This window comes from Balaenoptera borealis, assembly GCF_965194805.1.
Source record: "Balaenoptera borealis genome assembly, chromosome: 6".
Taxonomy (NCBI): Eukaryota; Metazoa; Chordata; class Mammalia; order Artiodactyla; family Balaenopteridae; genus Balaenoptera; species Balaenoptera borealis.
This window is the reverse complement of record NC_138863.1, coordinates 83,839,767-83,854,939: the sequence shown is the minus strand read 5'-3', so window position 1 is coordinate 83,854,939 and position 15,173 is coordinate 83,839,767. Positions and strand designations below refer to the sequence as shown.

At 34.6% G+C, this 15,173-nt stretch overlaps 1 long non-coding RNA gene across 3 annotated transcripts in view; it reads right to left on the bottom strand.

Annotated features, from left to right (window-relative positions):
- Positions 1-472: 472 nt before the first annotated feature.
- LOC309631156 overlaps positions 473-15,173 on the bottom strand; it is a 381,246-nt gene continuing 366,545 nt past the window's right edge. For all 3 annotated transcript variants that reach the window (XR_014246106.1, XR_014246107.1, XR_014246108.1), the window contains one exon: positions 473-1,153. This is a non-coding gene — a long non-coding RNA (uncharacterized lncRNA). The remainder of the gene's footprint in view (positions 1,154-15,173) is intronic.

The window sequence follows — 15,173 nt, the reverse complement described above, 5'->3', positions numbered from 1 at the left end:
TATTAAAATGAGATATTCAAACAGATTTTCATAATTTTGGGATATTCTCACAATATGATAATGAAACAAAATAGAGACAAGATTGTATGCTGTATGATTGCAAGTATATTAAATATTCATGTATATATGACTGAAAGGAAATATGCCAAAATATAAATATTAATTAGAAGAGGATATCAATGTTTAGAAGGATTATAAGTGATATTATTTTACTCTTTATACTTTCTTTATTTCCCAGTCTTTCCAGTAATTATGAATATTATTAACTTTTCAAATGCTCTTTGTCCTTATTTAAAAAGCCCTAATGAGCAAATATTGGCCAAGTGAATAACATAAATACACACTAAAATACCTTCTACGTACTGTCAAAACATCCTCCTAACCTACTATTAAGAGAGGGGTTTTATAATAGAAATTACTGTGTACTTTTTTTATGACTCTATTACTAAAGGTCATCAATCATATCTGTGACTTTTCACCACACAAAAGAATATATACAATGAATTCAGGCCAAGTGATTACTAACTTGTGTTTTAGAGTAACAATTCATGCCAAGTGATTGGTAACTGATATTTTAGAATGAAAATTCAGGGAATTCAAAGTGATAGGTTTCACTATAATTGTAACTTGGCCTTTTCCACCTCATGAGTGGATTGGCCCTTAAAGTCCTGCTTAAACACAAGCTGAAGGATGTGTAATCATCATAGGGAAGGGTTTGTAGACAGCACAGTCTTTACTATCTTGGAAGAGGGAAGGAAGATAAAGAAATATGTTTGTGCTAAGACAATTCTTCTGCACATCTTTGTTTCTTTGATGAAATGAAACGATGGAAGGATATTTTCATTTTATATTACAAACACAGTAAGACCTGAAGGCTGCAGAATCCTTGACTTTCGGTTTAATAATCTTAGGTTTCTATAAATCTCTTAAACACTAGTCATGGTAAACTTTTCATAATACTCAACAAACAACTACTTGAAAGTGTTCATTTCAATTATCTAAGGAATATTTCCTATTTTGTATATCTGATTCACTAATAGCACAAAACACAATTTGATCAACTCTTACCTGAACTGTTTCAATAGGCCCTTAAGTGTTGTCTCATTCCCTGCTTTGCCTCATTTCTTCTCCATGTTGACTTCAACATTACTTGCTGAAAAATAAAACAAACATGAATTATGTTTTCCTTGCCCTCAAAATCCCTTAGCATGGCATTCAAGGTTCTTCAGAATATGCTTCAGCTGACCTCCTTGCCATTTTCTGTACATGCCATGAATATTCCCACCTCCACAAGTTTATATCTGCTCTCCACTCATATTCCCCCTGGAATCTTGTAGGACTCTGCCTATACTTCCAGCGTCACACTTCACTCATTTTCCCATTTTTTTCCCTCCTTATTCTGTTTTGCCCTTTAGATTGCCGGCAGTTAAGATACTTTTTCTTGAGTTCTCTATCTTGGCAGGATTTTCCATAGCGCTTTGTATAGAGTTTGCTTTTTCTAACTGTTGAATGAACAAAAGGCCAGCTGTTGACCAAACTCAAAATTCTATTTCAAATGTGTATGTCGATCACTGCCTGTATGATTCTCCATGTGTCTGAAACCTTGGTTCTGGAGAGTCACTTTCCTCTGCATTGCTGTGTACCAGTGTGGTATCTGTGAGGTTACCATCTTTCCCCATAACATTATGACTCTAGCACCTCCTTCAGATACTCTATCTAATTATGACTTTATACAAATATATTAACTCATGGACATTTTAAAAATAATTTCTATGTACCAGCTCTTCCAAATGCGGACTAAAGGAATTGAAAAATAATCATTCTTCATAAATCTGTCTCTCCTTCCTTTCTCCTTTGAACAAATAATTACTGTGCAACTCCTAGGTTCCAGGCATCGTGCTAGGTAGGCACCAGGGACATAATGCCCAATAAGGCAGATGCAGTCCTTGAGAGGTGATGGACCTCTCAGGCATGCAAAAGCAGATACGAGAGAAAGACTTTATTTTGCATTCACTGCAACTGCATTAAGTGCTAGGAAGAAATAGATTCTCTTAGGGGAAAGTTTATTTGGAAAACCTACCAAATTGGGGTAGTTAAGAAAGGTCTTCAAAGAAAGCTCACATTTCAGCTGAGATTTACAGAATGGACAGCAATCAATGCAATAAAAATCAAGCAGGAATTATCCCAGCTAGAAAGAACAAAGGCCCCAAGGTTCTTGCACTAGAAAGTGCAAAGGCCCTGAGGTTGGAAAAGACATGAAGAAATGGAAGAAGGCCAATATGGCTAGAATGCAAAGAAGAAGTAGGATTTATCCAAGAAAAATGAGGCTGCAATACCTCCCTGAGAGTTGCTCTATTATTGCTATTAATGATAAAGAATGGATGCAGTAAGACAACAAGGATTGTAGCCTGGTGACTAATTCCAGCCGACTTCCACTTTCTTAGCATGATAAATGAGAACAGAGCCTTCAGATAGGACATCTCTGCATTTCCACATCCTTGACCAACCAATCCTGCACAAAGTTACTGGGCCAGAAGTGGGTGCGGGTAGCTTTCAAATATACATCTTCCATCTTGATTTAGAAAACCCTGTTAATAGATTCTTTATAAAGAACCCATAGCAAAGAACTTAGATTCCTTCACTTGAACTTTCAAATTATTTTCATAAAAAATGGAAGCAGTAGAAAGAAGAAACTAGTAAGTCAGAGAATTATAAGGTAGAGACCCTTAAAAGAGAAGAAGCACTGCAAATTTTAAAATCCAAGCAAGTATTAGCCACCACAGAAATAAGATTGTAACTCAGGCAAACTAAATTTGATTAAAGGAAATACTTTTTTTCTTAATGTGCTTCCTAGTAACCATTTATTTCTCTCACTTTTTAAAAACAAATTCCAGAGTTGCTCAATCTTTAAAAGTTTACAAGTATATTAAAATTAGCCTTGCAAAAATATTTTATGGAAAAGGCTTTGAAAATGTACAGAAAAGTGCCAATCATTAAAAGGACTCAGGGGCTTCCCTGGTGGTGCAGTGGTTAAGAATCTGCCTGCCAATGCAGGGGACATGGGTTCAAGCCCTGGTCCGGGAAGATCCCACATGCCGCGGAGCAACTAAACCTGTGCACCACAACTACTGAAGCCCACACACCTAGAGCCCATGCTCCACAACAAGAGAAGCCACCGCAGTGAGAAGCCCTCACAATGGAACAAAGATCAGTCTCTGCTCGCCGCAACTAGAGAAAGCCCGTGCACAGCAACAAAGACCCAACACAGCCAAAAAAAGGTCTCACCAATACAGAATGTCTTGTTAATATGAGTGATCCAAAAACTCATAAAATATACTGTTTACATATAGAAAGGATGCTTTTTGAAAGATATAATTGCTTTTACATTGAAGTGGCCCTTGGTAAAAAATGGTCTACTTAGATATCTTTGAAAGCACAAACAAAAATTTTACAGCCATATATTTTATTACAGTGCATTTACATTAACATGTATGAAGAGTCATTCTTTACTTCATTATTTTGATCTTTTCCAGATAGAATATGCTTCTCGAGAGAGAGAAAATATAGTTAAGGCTAGTAATCCTGGCTCTCTGTTAAAAAAATGCTAACCTTACAAATAAAGTCACTCCACCAACATTGTCTTTACATCATTTATAGCAATATTATATATGTGTATTTGTTGGGTTATATAAAAGTGGCAGATCAATGAAAACCCAAATTGATAACAGTATCTTTCTCCCGTGTGGGGAGGACTGAGAGAGGATGGAGATGCTCTGCTCTAGAAATTGCCCTCTGGTGATATCCTTAGCCTGCATGTAATTCCAAGCATATTTGGATAAATCAGGGTCTAGTCATCCAGATGAACACCCAGGTCACAGCAAACACTAACACCTAATTAATAGCTATGCACAGAGCAACCAGCAATACAGTTATCTGATTTTTTTTTCACCTCTCTTTCTATAAGACCTTGTTAGCGTTCATGTACATATGAAACATGAGATGCAGAGGTTAGACCATGGAGATTCAGGTTTGATGAAAAGAGAGGAGAAAGGAGGAAGGGGAAAGCCAAAGCAAAAAAGGGAGGAATGGAAAGGGGCAAAGGGATGAATAAATTATGGCTAGAAAGACAATGATAAAATATAGCCATGAGGAAGATAAGAAAATGAAGAGAGGAAAGTGCGGGGAAATGAAATATAGCTGTTGAATCCGAAGTTCAATTAAATGTATTTCAATGAATAGTCTTCCATTGTCTTCTAGCTCCAAATTAGTCAAATTCACAATAATTTAACTTAGGCGTGAGGTAATATGGAGTTTAATAAGTTTTACATATTTTGACCATAACATCACTTTCAAAGGTAGCATCTAAGCAAGTGACATTATGTTTATAATATTCAGAAATAATACAATTCAAACTCACATATATCATTTAAAATGTACTCTAGTTCTCTTTAAAAAAATGACGGTTGCAATAGAAATATTCAAGATAATGTCATATTTCCACACCTCATCCTCTCGGATTCTTTCTCCCTATGCTAAGTTATATTTTATTGAACCTATCTTTTCATAACATTTGTATCTGGAGATCTAGTTGCCTCTTCCAGTTATATTTAAAAAAAAAACTTTTTGTTTAAGAAAAGATTTTGTCCCAAGTTTTCAGAATAGATTCCAGATTTTAACTAAAGTAATCATTCCTGAGCTCTGTGATATAAATGAGATTCTTTTCCTCCTAAGTTGAAAAGGATCAGCAGTTAGACAAAAAACAAAACCAAAAACAGGTTCAAACTACAAATGTGGACTTCAGTTTCTCACAATGTTATTTGGCTACACTCTGAGGGATGTGTCTCTTACTATAAATTTAAAAGACAATGTGGGATATATTTTATTTTCTGGGTAAGAATTCCTAAGACAATCAAAAACAAGTTACAACTTGCTACATTGTGATAAATATGTGAGTCAAGTTCAGCATCCTTTTAGCTTCCACCCACCCTCATCAACTTCCAAATGCACGTGCCACTGGCAAAGTCCCTCCATGGCCGCTATTATGTGTTCCCTATAATTTAATATCTTTTGTACACTGGTTAGACACTGCTTGACACAAATATCTATACATAGTCTATGGAAGAGATCACAGAATTCAGGGTCAAGCTGCTAATACTACTAAGTACTGCTAATCACTCTGAATATAAAGGTCTTAATTCTGGATTCTAATCCACTGCCAGAATAAATTATTCTGGGAACGAGTCTCAGAGATATTCTAATAGCACTGCAGTTATGTGAATAGTCCTGAAGTCCATAGGAGTCACATACTTCTGTTTTACTTTTCAAAAATATGTGTAAAATTCAATATATATTGTTCATATAAATTCATATATATTTATGAATATTTACAATTCAGTATACATTTAAAATCACTTCCGAAAGAGAGATGACTTTGATGGTTGCAGGATACACTTTTCCTGCAACTGATACGTATTAAATCATTATAAATGACTTTTATTCTAGGATAGGGTGCACTTTGTCTTGTAACATTTATTGCTAATTTCATTCTTCACATCCCACTCATTAAATATCATTTGTAGCATAAAACACTAGGGGTTTTAGGGAATATAAAGTAAGCTCTTTTTATCTTCAAATTCAACATAAAGTAATTGGGTAAACAAGACGTCTGTGAGCTATTTCAGCTATAATACGTATTCATTCATCCAATAACATTTATTCAGTTATGACTATCTTTTGTATGCTGTTAGATGCTAAGGACAAATACAGAGATAGGTAATATTTACTAAATGGTACTGTGAATGTGTGTTACATGAATTCATTTATCTACTTCTCACAACCACCCTATGAGACAGGTACAATTTTATATTCAATTTTTTTTGTAAATCAGAAAATAAGGCACACGATGGTGAAATGCCTAGGCCTGAATCCCCTAGGCAGTAAATAGTGAATCTGGGATTCAAACTCAGGAAGTCTTTTCTCAAAATCTACACCTTTAGCAGCTATATGTTATTGCCCCCCAAATACAAATAAAAGGGGGGCAATAGCATGCGTTCAAATTTACAACCTTGTTGGAACGCTGTATCTGCAAATATAAACAAATTTACACCTATTGCAGATAGGAAGTGAACAATTTTGGAACAGCATAAACACAACTGAATTAGAGAATGAAGTATAGTACAGATGGCCCGTGGATTCCTTCAGAGCTTGAAAACTCTTTCTGGGAGTAAACACTTGAATTTGGAAGGAAACACCTAAATGTCTAATTTGAAAGGACAAAATTGCCCCCAAAATCAAATAGAGGGACAGCACAATCTGGAAGTTACCCGGCACATCCAACAACACCGGCTGGGATTGCACCCGGTAGAGCAAAATTCCTGGGCTGAAAATGAATACTTACAGTCCCCAAATTAACTAAATTTACTATTCCTTACTCATTAGACCTCTGAGTTGTTGTTTTTAATGGCAAAGCTCGTCACAATTCAAGGACGTATACACTAATCGCTAGTGAAATACAAATGGATAAATCATGAAAGACTTACTTAGAGAGTAACGTTTGAAACTTGGTGTCTTCAGTAAAGCATTAACTTTGATTTACTAATATAGTCATCTCATGTTAATTGAACAGTACTATTAGGTATATACAAGATATGAGTTAATTATATGTCACTTAAAACAATTATATTGAGGATACACAATAATGGATTCACTATTGGCTTATAGCAGGTATTATTAATGCATCCTGAGGCCAAGGCCATTTGCAGTGACAACTGTTCGTGGAAAGTTCCAATGCAGAAAAGGAGTTATGATCTGAGATCATTTAATACTCCTTTTCCCTCAGTAAGTCAAAGTTCAACTTTATGTTTGTGAATCTCCCCTCTTTCTCTAGCCTTTTATAATCTTTATATTATATGGAATAACTTTTACTTTACTTTATATTCAAGTGTTTCATGTACTTTGAGATATTTCCATCTACTACCTTTAACATAGAAAAACAAACACTAGATCTTAAGGATTCACTCATTTATGCTTTGGAAAAGGAAGTTATAGATTTCTGGCATAGCCAGGGAGAAGCCATTCTGTGGTAGGGCAGCTAAGCAATCAAATTTATTATGTCGTGACACCTTTTTAATCCCAGGACTCAAACTGAAATTTTCCCCAATAATGATCTGTTATAATTTGCAGCTACTAAAAATCATATTATAAAATAATATTTGAGAAAAAGTATACTATAAAAGAGTATATATATTTTACTAAGACACTGTATACATATGTATGACAAATTACCAAAAATTCATATGCCAAACATCACCAATTATTAGATTTTCATATCAGAATTACTAATAGTAACTTTCTTTCCCAGCTTGGTCCTTTAGTATTTTAAAAGATTTTGTATTCACTATGAGATACACTTATATTTCACTAAAATATTATTCTTAAAAACCTATTTAGTTCTCATTTATTTGCATTATTTGTTATGCATTGTATGTAGAATTATTGAGTTGCAATCTCTGACTTATTTATTCCTTCAGACCATCCTCCACCACAGTGAGCTAATATCAAGGTGCTGTCAGCAGGGTTTTTCTAACTACAGGGGGGAATCCATCCATTTAGTGGTCAATTTTTTGTGAAACTTTTTTTTTGTTTTACATGTATGAAAATATGTTGGTATGCATGGTAAGATGTATTTCTTACTATGGGACTAGGTCAGGAAAGTTTGAAAATGACTGCACTGAAACAACCTATGTAAACAGAGGAAGAAACATAAGTACAAAGGGATTAAAACAGCTTGCTCTAGAGTTCACCTAAGCAAGAAGTGGCAGAAACAGGAGCAATATCATGTATGACTGTCAAGTGTTTATCTTAATCATGCTGCCATAGGGTGCATTATATAAATCAAAGAACAGCAGCTAGCTACAATAACTGTACCCCATATTTCAGAACTTTTTATCCTTATCACTCAGCAGCATTCCTTAATGTGGCAAATATGGAGCACTCTAGAAGGAAAAGAAGGAAAATATAATTATTTACATAATTAACTCGATTACTTTAACATTGTTTCTAATCCCTATAAAAAACAATGATACCAAAAAAAATCTACACTTTGCCTCCGTTAGTATCAATTAGTAATATAGTCATTTCTCAATTATATCATTACCTACCATGCATGTATCCAATAATCTAAAATTAAAATCCAGTACGCTGTGCCATTCTCATTAAATGCCTTACATCTAATCTGTTGCACTTGAGCTAGTGAAGGATATTGTTTTGGAAAGGTAATTAGCAATATTATTCCTTACAACATTCTATCTGCTACAGTAGAGAGTTTTAGAAGAAATCAGCATATATTCTAATTGAACTATTCATTTGACATAAGCATTCGCACTGATACTGTTAATTATTATCTGCTTTAACTGGTCAATTAAAACTGTAAAAAGGATGGCCAGTGTGAGAGTAGTGTTTTTAAAATGTTGTCTCCTCATCATTTAACTCCAATAACTTAACAATATCACTTTCACCAAGTGAATCAAATGCTTCAAATGCACATATCTTTCTTAAAATATTAAAAAAAACAACAAGTAATAGTCTGTGTCATACGGTGACAAGTACAGTTCAAAGTGCTATTATCACTGTTCTCGTGGTGATAATTAATCCTTTAGTCATTATCATAATGAGAAACCATGTTCAGAAAATGCTGATTGAAAAATTCAGATATCAAACACAAGTCACTCGTTGCCTATCAGCCAAATTGATTCTTACACTTATGGCAGATTAGCACAGAGCCTTCTAAATAATTTATCTAGCCTACTACAAATTTTTCTAGCCTCCTTATGTTTCACTTCATGATTTTTTAAGTGGGCTGCTCTAACATGAAGCACCAGCATTACACTTTTATTTCTTAATTTGTGATGGAACTTTCATCCTAATCAGAATCATTTCCTGATTTTGTTCTTAATATTGTCTATACTTCATCCCTTAACTGAAATAACTGGAATAAGTTTGCAACTATCTATGGTCAATTAAGTCTGAAAACTTTCAAATTTTTAAGTATAACTTCAAAAGAACCAGTAGTCATTTTCACATTGCCCAACGAAAACCACAAGCAAAGTTAGTATTTCAAAGGAATCTAACTCTGACTTCATCTAGAAGGATACAGATACAGAAAAAGATGCTGGTTTTTTCCCCAACACGCAGAAACTCTAAGCACTACACATTATTAAGTGTGAAATAGTTTTAAATGAATGTTGATTTTTATCTCAAATTTCAGTCTTACATAGACCCACTGGACATTTCCATGAAGATGTCCTGTAATAGCCTGAGGATACACCCAACTGGCCCAGTTATATCTTAATCCTGCTTGCCCTCTTACCTCACTTTCCCCAGTATTTCTCAATTTCGAAATGTGAGTGTTATATTGAAATCCATTTTTTGTCCTTGGCAATCACACCCAACTGGCCACACACACATGGCTTCTCCAGCTTCAGTCATGTGTGTAAGACCACACACATACAACCAGTAGTCAGGTTACACTGCAGCAGCCCTTGACACTTTTTTCTAAGATCCCACTGAGTCATGGGTGGCATCACAGAATAAGAAACAGAGAAAAAGTGTGCATTCAGAGTGCAGCACTAATAAGAATAAAACATGGGTGGCTTGGAGCAAGGGGTAGGTATGTTCACAAGACAAAATTTCAAACTCCCTCAAAGGTGATCGTACATAAGCTTAACTACACAAATATCAATACTATTATACCAACAGGACCATTCTAAAAAGAAAGGAAAAATTAAAAGAAAAAAGGAGGAAAGGTAAAAAACAAAATAAAATCATTGGTTCGGTTATACTCCCTGAGCCAATGAGAAACAAAAATTCTATGGTGTTTGACTGATGGTTCCAGCATCAGGAATCAGAGCAGCATAAATCATTGTTGGAAGATTTCATATTCTTAAGCTTACCATCCTTTAAAGATCTCTGCATGTTAACCAAAATTATAATTATTACTACACCAGAATGACAGCAATATCACCAGTTCAGGCAAAGCATCATTCATAGGAATTAAGGATTGAGATCATTGCTTCTCTCTGAGCCATTTCTCTAGGAATACTTTTACAATTCAAAGACTTGTTCAATATGCCTGTTTATTATCACAATCTAATAGTGTTCTGTGTCAGCTTGTGGATTAAGAGTGTTATAAATTGCATTTACATCTTTAATCAAGCTGCCTAGGTTACTGATTACTTAATAGTAAAACCTATTTCCTTACTTACATGGGATATTTAAAATCAAGTTTGATAATAGCTATTGCTCTCTCAAATATGCTGACTCATCAACGCTGACCACCCATGCAACTGGAATTTCAAATTTGTGGAAATAAGAACTTGAGAGGGGTTCTCTCCAAGTTAATAGTAACTTTTCATATTCTAAAGATTCCTTAGTTCTCTATTCTAGCTGTCTTTTGCATGTAGTCATGTATTAACATGGGACAATTTTGACAGCCCTTTGGCAAGGCAATTGGGAACTGGCCATTCTACCTCTTGGGTCAATAAATTCTGCCCAAAACATCCTGTCAAATTCAGCTAATGGATACGTAGAATATGTAGAGTTGAGAAGACTGTCAAACTGGACAGCTGGGGAATCATTATGTACGGCCATCATAACCAATCAAAAGTCTGGAAGTGGGGCTCGAATTATTGGCTGCTATTATTTAGATGACTATCTTCCTCTGCTACTATTAAAAATATACAGACCGCATTTCTGTTCTTCATCCAATGTCTTGCTCACCTCTGGACATTTTCACAGGCTATTCCCTAAGCTGACAATACCTAATATCCTTTTGCTTGTATTTGCTCCTTTTCCTTCTAGTGATTTCCCGTTACCTATTTGATTTGATTTTCTTTTAAAACATTATACCCCATATTTCTGAAGGGCATGGACACACTTAGTACACTCTCACAGAGAGTCAGTGAAATTCTCCTAACAGCTCTCAGTGTAAGCAAAAAATAATGAACAGTTTGCCAGAATGACCATAATTCGCACAAATAAGTAGGTGAGTTGATGAACATATAGTGCTTTTACTCTTCTTCTCTCTTTCTATTCTGCTCTCTTCCTTTCCATTTCTTTCTTAGTCCTTTCCCTTCTAAATTAGTCAGTCCCAAAACCTCTAGGTGCAGCAGAACAACTTACTGGTGAGTGGATGGAGAAGGGATATGTGGGTAGTGGTCCAGAACAGGTTGTGGGTGCCTAAGCAGAGTAAGGAAGGCATCCACATGGAAGGGCAGTCTAATCGGAGATGCCAAATGTCAAGGAGGGTAGACTTACAGAACATAAGCCCATCATTGAACATTGGAGGCCAAGCTGTGTCAACAGGGGCTCCATGCCAGGGAACAAGTACAGTGCAGACAGTAGTAGTTGGTGTACCTACAGTGGTTTAATCAAATAAGTATATTTGAGGATAACGGGAGGCGGGTTTCTCATTGTAGAACTGATTTCCAAATATGGAAAAGTAAAAAACTAGAATAAACCCTGTGGTAATAGATTGGAATTGGAGTCGTTGGTGGGAATACACGCATACACATATACACGTGCACACATACATACATATGCCATATATATATATATATATATATATATAGTTATATGTTGAAAATATAGATGTAAATCTAAAAGATATATATTGGATATAGATCAGTGACAGATATCAACATAGTATATGTGAAACACATACAGAAACATTCTCTAGCTTCCTCCACTGAAGGATCTGAGAGCAGTGATACCCCAATAGCAACAAGGAATTACAGAGAAACTGGGCCTTGGCTTCTAAATATCACTCACTATTGAAAAAATAAACAGAGCCCCTTGGAAAAAGGGCTGTTTCCAGTACTGGAGCAGGGAAAGTGTGAGATAAGCCAAGATATCTTAGTCTGCCAAAAAACAACAAACAAAAAAGAAGTACTCAGATAATGATGGGACACAGAAACTAGCTTGAAGAGCTCCCACTAGACAAGTGAAGGTAAGTGATAGTGGTTGATTAGAAGCCGTTGAATAAAATAGAAAACCATGAGTCCAAACACATATGAATAAAGGAACAAACAAACAAATAAATAAGGAGCATATTACATACTTTGAAGTACTTTCTCCACAAAACATTTTTTTTTTAATTCCAAAGGTAAAAATGGTGAGGAGGACTTGCAAGATTTGTAAAGACTCCTCTGAATAATTGTGCAAAATCAATGGTGAAATGCATGATGTATGCTTACTTCAGGAATTCTGACAACACTACTTTGGTAAAGCCATAAAATGAATAGCGTAAGTAATAGAATGAACAAAAAAAATGTGATCTACTCAATAGAATGTAGTGAGAAAATACAGCATTGATACTTTGATATTCCTTTCAGTGTTATATAATCTAGATATAATCATGAAAGCCAATCCAAATTGAAAAACATTCTGCAAAATTACTAGCCTGTAATCTTCAAAAGGTCATGAAGGTCAAGGGTTGATGAACTGTTTTAGGCTGAAGGAGGAGACTAAGGAAATATAATAACTATGTTTCTTGACGCTGACCTGGATCCTCTGAGAATTAAATGGCAATGATATATCAATGTTAAGTTCCTGATTTTGATGGTTGTATTGGTCATGTAGGAAACAAATACTAAAACATTTAGGGGTGAAGAGACACCAGGGCAGCAATGTACACTCAACTGGCACAGGAAACAACCAAAAAGTTATGTGTACCATACTTGCAACTTTTCTGTAAGTTTGTGATTAAATAATTAAATCAATAATTAAAAATTTTGTTAGGGAACTGAAGATAATCAAGCACTGATTACACTATATCAGTTTCCTGGCACTACTCAGTCTTGTATGTGCCACTGCAAATCCGCTTACCACATTGCACTGAAAAAAATGTGTGTAAGTAATAGTTCTCCTGTGATCTACTCTATGATATATATTTATGGCTCCACTGCTTAAAAAAGTTGATAGCTATGGTTTAGTAGACCATGTTTTCATCATAGTTGGATTATAAATAATCAACCTTGGTTTGTATTCTTTTTTCCATAGAAGAGAAAAGTTTTGACATGTATTAAAGAAGATAGAGAAACGGGAAGCAAGTCTCAGTGCAGAACAAAACACATATGCATTCCACCAATGCACAGAGTAACTGCACTGGTTTCTTAGAATTATTCAGAGAATTCTTTCCAAATCTTGCAAGTTCTCTGTGACATCTTCTAGAAAATAGGTGGATAAATCATTTAAAATTATTTCTTAAAAGGGAGTCAAATGTAATAAACGAATCCCCCAAACTTGTAAACTATGCTGAAAATTTTCTAAGAAGCTTGTTTTAGTTGCACCATACTGATCAGGTAATGTTTCCACTCTATTCTTCTTTTTGCTAATTGGCAATCCCTAAGATTCCTAACTTTACTGTTTATGGTTCTTTCCCTTGTTTATCTTGTTCAAAACTCTGATGCAACTGGGGCTCAAATTGACTAGAACTCATATACACAGGAAAAAAATATTAATTTGCCTTTGGGACATGAAATAATCTTATAACTTTAATACAAAATTTTAATAGTTAGCTGCATTATGTATCCTTCTTCAAATAAAAATATAGTCAAATAAAAATATATATATATATCATGTTTTATATAAATACTATATACGAAATATCAAAACATGCTGAGGGTAGGATAACTTTCTCTGCTTCCCATTACATTTCTCACCTTGCAACGAGTTAAATAATATGGTTTGATAGGTTCAAGAATGGAACGTTTTCTGTCTTGTATGCCTGTTGCTTATTTTAAGTTAAACATCTTTAATACCCTGATTTTCTCACTGCAACTGCAGTGGATTGAGGAAAGATTTACAAGCTTAAAACTATATTCAAGTCTAATTTTGAGTTCAGTTTCAGTTGTCTCCAGCCCCACCCCTACCTCCTGCATTATCTCTTCTCGTTTCCATGGACTATTTTATTCTAAGGTACTGTGTAATATTAAATTACAATAATAGCAATCAAAGTCATGGGGAGCAAAGGATTTTCGATTGCAGCCCATGCTTGGCTCTCAATAGCCGGCAGAAAGAAAGCCTGAAAAGCTCAACGATTCAGAGAACTTGCCAGCAGACCCCATTGTCCTTTCAGTTTCTAATGACACTGAAGTACTTCCATGATTAAAATTTAAAGGCTTCCCAGTAACCAAGTAATTTGCCCAGAACTCCTTATCTAGCACTCACCAAGAAGACTATGATTTTAATATACTATTAATCAAGCTCCAGCCAAGTTTACCACTGATACTTTCAATTACAGAGAGACTAGCTTCATCGCTCTCAGTATGTATGGATGAGGGGAATTTTTTTTTTTTCTGATTAGTCAGTTATCCAGCAATGAAATAAACAGCAAACATGGTTTAGACACACATTACTAACACATTAGTTGTAGATTTGCCAACAACAAACCAAAACACTGTAAACAATTTTAAACTATTAATCATTTCTAAGAATGATTACAAGTCTGAATCCCTTGGTGTTCACTGCTAACAATGAATTATTAGTATTTTAAAACCTACACTCATTAAGAAACATGCTGAAATATGCTTTACAATAGAAAACTCAACTAAGGAATTTATTTCAAGAAAATAATGATGGATATATGCAAATATTTCTGATTCAGTGTTGTTCATAACACCAAATATTTAGAGCAACATAAATATTTAAATAGAAAATTGATTATATAAATTATGGATCATCCCCCCCAAAAACTGAATATAAAAATACGTTTAAAAACTTTTTCTTAATGAGAAACATTTTTATTATATTAAGTGGAAAAAAAGCTGGTTTATTTTGTTAAAATATATGCAAGTACCAAAAACACAAACAAAAAACCTGTAAGTATAATCATTTACATATGACCAGTCCTTATCTTTTGATGATCATGAATCATAATTATTTCCTTAATTCTGCATTCTCAATATCAAATACACATTGCTTTGCAGCCAGATAAATGACATTAATTCATCTCATTTTGCAGTTAAGAATGCACCTACACAGCCAAGGAAAAATGGAAGTATGTTGTCCTATCTTTTTTCCTTCAATGTTTGTATAGTATCATAATGACCATTACACTAAACTACATAATTCTTTACAAAAATAAGATCTGGATAGCTATTGTATAATAGTTGATG